The 4,797-nt window shown below is 42.7% G+C and overlaps 1 long non-coding RNA gene across 1 annotated transcript; it reads right to left on the bottom strand.

Moving 5' to 3' along the window:
* Positions 1-1,203: 1,203 nt before the first annotated feature.
* On the bottom strand, positions 1,204-2,648 carry LOC106965215 (uncharacterized). Its single transcript, XR_001428582.1, has 2 exons — positions 2,468-2,648; positions 1,204-1,946 (listed from the first exon to the last, which is right to left on the bottom strand). It is a non-coding gene; the product is annotated as an uncharacterized LOC106965215 (long non-coding RNA).
* Positions 2,649-4,797: the final 2,149 nt, after the last annotated feature.

Raw genomic sequence — 4,797 nt, 5'->3', positions numbered from 1 at the left:
CAGGTTGTAGTTGGGGGTGAGCCAAAATCAGCTGAGAAAGTTGAGCTGCTGACAATATTTCAAGTCACACTTGCAGAAAGGTGATAGGCAGGTAGTCTGGGAGTTTGACGTTTGAACTTGCTGCAGAGGAACTACTAGGATTACATGCAGTAGGGGTTGGATTATTACAACCTGCTAAATATACTTTGATCTCCTGCTGTGCTCTGTCTGTCTGTCTGTGACTGTTGTGACAGAGGACTTTGTGTCCTTGAGCTGATTGACAATTTACAAATATGACACAGAAGTTATTTACCGTCACAGCCAAGATATCTGGTGTCTTTAGACCTTAGCGAGATGCTACAGCTAAATAAGCCCCTTTAAGGTTTGGATCTGCAGCTCATACACTGGATTCCTCCTGACACATGATCTGTCCAGCATAAAGAGTTGCAGGCTTTGACCTGGTAGTGGCATGTACAGGAGAGGACACAATGTACTGCTTGGTCTCTAACCAGGGTGTGTACTCCTCCTCCTGTTGGTAGTATTTGCCCTTGTGCAGTCAGTGTAAATATGGAAGAATTGTTTTACAGGTTTTAAATCTACTCAGTGATTTGGTGTTGATACTTTGATTCATCAAGTCATTTTGAGATGAATAATTAAGTTCCAGTTATTAAAACTTGGATAAATGTCAGTTGCCCAAGTTTCACATTCATGTCATTGTGGTTAAGGTTTTTTCCTCCTGTCGTAATAATTAGATCTTGAATCATTTTGAGTTTAATTATGACTGTGTCCTTTTCTCACTCTTTAACCTTGTGAATGGTTCTCTAACCACACCAGTTAAAGAAATTAAATCTGACAAGACAAGGCGGAGACAGACTCCTTTAGCAAATACTCAGATTGTCTCAGCTGGACTCTAGTCTAATCTCCTCTGCAGTAGTATGAACTTGACCTCTGACCCAGTGAAGCAGATTCCTTGTTCAACAGGAATCAATGCTTTTTATATCCCTGAGAAACACACCGACCTCATGCTGCGTCTATCGACTGCAGGATATTGACTTACCATGAAGGAATTTAATGCATTTTATGACCAAATTTAGAAAACAGTTTATGTTTTAAGACAATTACATAACATAATGATCTAGAGATAAAAACCTCTATATTTTGATTTATTTTTGCTGAAAATATATGAAACCAGATATTTCCATACATTATAGAAAACATTTTTTCATCGTCATATGGTTTATCCAGAATAAGCTGTTCCTGCTTTAGCCCAGTTATTTCCATTTTCTAAATACCAGAATAATGAGAGAATTTCCTGACTTTTTCAAATTCAGAAATTTGCATACACCAAGACTGTTATGTTTTGGAAAGCCCAGATGTTGACATCAAGATCTTATAAGCAGCGCATTTCTCAACATCCAAGTTCAATTGAAACATGTTTCACACCAAGAAAAAAAAAAAAGGAATTGGTGTGGTTTTGGTTTTAATTTTTAACAGATTGTAAAACCTTGTAAAAAAAAAAAAAATCTAGATGGTCGCGCAACTCCCTGAGCTGAAGGAAACTAAGTTGGACAGAGGGAAACGGGATGGACGGATAAATGGGAGGAACTAGGATGCATGGATGGATGGAGGGAACCAGGACTCATTCAGATGTAGTTTAGCCGTTCATCTGAGTCTGAAAGCAGCTTCACATCAGGATGGTGGAGTTAAATCCTCGTTTTCTCCTCTCGGATCTGCCCATCAGGAGAAGCTTGCTGCGTCTCCCCTCTTCCAGCCTCCATCGGCTCAGTGTGATGTAGTGACTCAACCTGAGGAGGACGTCGTTAGGCTGTTTGATCTCAAATCTCCCACAGCAGCGGCACTCCAGATGAGCGAGTTGTAGCGACATGACGCCAACCCATTTGGCTCGTTACTGACTGTACCGGCGTCTGATTGGGTCAAGCTGCTGCGGGAAACATGAAACTCTCCCTCTGCTCAGACACAAATCAAAAGGAGAAAGAGACAGGCTCACAAATCACTTGGAGAAACCCTGACTTCTGTCTATAGCTCTAGTTCTAAGTGGGAACACTGTCTATATTTCTATTTCTAAACAGGAATACCGTTTACATTTCTAAGTCTCTGGGCTGCTCTTGGTCCGATCCCTCACCTAGAACCCGTTTGCCCCAGTGGACCCGACCCAACTAGAGGCATGAAGCCTCTGACAGCTCCTAGGATCACTGGGACACTCAAACCCCTCCACCACGATAAGGTGGCAGCCCACGGAGGGGAAAAAACAGCCAGAAACAGTTCCCTTCTCTGACCTGAACTGATCTGGAGAGAGGCCAGAAGGTGGCGCTCTGGTGTTTCTAACTAAACAAAAAGTTTAGTTAGAAGCACAAATTTTCCAACTAAAAAGTTTAGTTAGAAACTAAAGTTTTTGTTTTCTGTTATTTTTCTCTCTGTAGAAGTTACACCTGGTCTGGAACATGGAAAGTTCTCCTGACCAGTCAACCTGTTGTGCGTCTGCTCTGTCATCTCTGCTCCAGTCAGTCATGGCAGATGGCTGCTGGTACTGAGCCCAGTTCTGGTTCTGCTGGAGGTTTCTTCCTGGTAGAGGGGAGTTCTTCATCTCCACGGTTACTACATGCATGCTCTGTGTGAGGGATTGCTGTAAACTCCATGACTCAACACAAGTGATTTGCTGTTGCCCCCTGCTGGTCAGGAGGAGTTAATGCTGCAAGTAATGACTCCATACAATCTACTGGGTTTGCTTTGGTGCAAAATTTTTAAACAAATGTAATAATCCCAATGCATTGATAACTTGGATCAATAGTAATCTATGACTGAATTGAAACAATTTTGTAAAATGCCTTGAGAACAACGTTGTTGTGAACTAACAAGTTTTGAAAGTTTTTGGTATCTAATTTAGGGGTTTTGAATGTTTTGATATCTACTTTTGGGGTTCTGAACCTTTTGGCATCTACTTTTGGGGTTTTGGACGTTTTGATATCTACTTTTGGGGTTCTGAACCTTTTGATATCTACTTTTGGGGTTCGGAACCTTTTGGTATCTACTTTTGGGGTTCTGAACCTTTTGATATCTACTTTTGGGGTTCGGAACCTTTTGGTATCTACTTTTGGGGTTTTGAACTTTTTTGTATTGGTTGCTGGGTTTTTTGTTTGTTTTTTTATATTATTGGTTGAGCTCATAGTTTGAAAGGCAAATTTTATACATCGCCAATTCACAACAAATGTCATCTCAATGCACTTTGAAATAATTTTAGTTCAATCTCGTTTTCCAATTGCTATTATTTAACAGTACAATAAGCTCAGTTGATAAAATGGTTTCAAAATTTTGTACCAAACGACACCCTGCAGATTGTATGGAGTCATTACTTACAGCATTCACTCCTCATGACCAACAGGGTCGACAGGAAATCGCTTGTGTAGAGTCGCTGACTTTACAGCAATCCCTCACAGAGCATGCATGTAGTAACCGTGGAGATGAAGAACTCCCCTCTACCAGGAAGAAACCTCCAGTAGAACCAGAACTGGGCTCAGTACCAGCAGCCATCTGCCATGACTGACTGGAGCAGAGGGACGACAGAGCAGAGACACAACAACAGGTTGATCAGGAGAACTTTCCATGTTCATGAACTCACGTCAGCCAATGCCCTCCTCCAGGAAGAAACCACAGCCAATCGGAACACCAGACCAGGTGTAAAATCTATGGAGAGAAAAATAACGGAGAAAACAAAAACAGTTCAAATAACAGCAGCATAAATACAGACAGATCACAAGAAAAACAAAAAATTATGATGTCTCTAAACAAAATTGTCCATAAAGTAATTTTCCTCTGTCGGCCAATGTGGGGCGATGAAGGGCAAAATCCAAGACAAAAACAAAATGATCAAGGAGGATTCCTGAAGGACAACAGAGAGGTGCAGGTTTAAGGTCAAATCCTTTAACAACTCAGAATGAAATTGTAATTATTCAACATACATAACCATCACTTAAACAGCAAAATACTTGCAACATTTCTTGAGAAAGACTGCTGAACCGGATGGTAGGACCACTAAAGTCATCCATCAGTGTGGGCGATGAGTGCCTTTTCCATCGTCACTCCATCGTTGGGGCAATGATCCAGGAGGTTTCTGAAGGACAACAGGAGAGGAGGACTACAACAGGATGGGTGCAGGTTTAACCCTTTAACAAATCAAAATGAAATTATCACTATTCAAAAACATATGTAGCCATCACTTAAACAGCAAAACACAGCAAAACACCTCCAGCATTTCCTGATGAAGTCTGCTGCCTATGGTAGGGTCACTAAGGTCCTCCATCAGTTGGGGAGGTGATGAGTCTTTTCCGTTGTCGTCGGGGCGATGCAGACCTTTTCTGTCGGTTGATGGGGGTCCAATGAAGGGCGAAATCCAGGACAAAAACAAGCAGCCGGGATGAGACTTAGTGCATCCAAATCCGAGGCCATGGTCTTGAGCCGGAAAAGGGTAGAGTGCCTTCTCCGGGTCAGGGGGGTCGTCCTGCCTCAAGTGGAGGAGTTTAAGTATCTGGAGATCTTGCTCATGAATGAGGGAAGAAGGGAGCGGGAGATCGACAGGCGGATTGGTGCAGCGTCTGCCGTGAAGCGAGCGCTGTGAAGAGAGAGCTGAGTCAAAAAGCGAAGCTCTCAATTTACCGATCGATCTACGTTCCTACCCTCATCTATGGTCATGAGCTTTGGGTCATGACCGAAAGAACGAGGTCCCGGATACAAGCGGCCGAAATGGGTTTCCTCCGCAGGGTGGCTGGGCTCTCCCTTAGAGAGAGAAGCTCGGCCATCGGG

Source organism: Poecilia latipinna, unplaced genomic scaffold (genome assembly GCF_001443285.1).
Source record: "Poecilia latipinna isolate Pla-1442-1.1 unplaced genomic scaffold, P_latipinna-1.0 Scaffold1785, whole genome shotgun sequence".
NCBI lineage: Eukaryota > Metazoa > Chordata > Actinopteri > Cyprinodontiformes > Poeciliidae > Poecilia > Poecilia latipinna.
The sequence above is the reverse complement of the archived record's forward strand: the minus strand, read 5'-3'. Positions and strand labels throughout refer to the sequence as shown.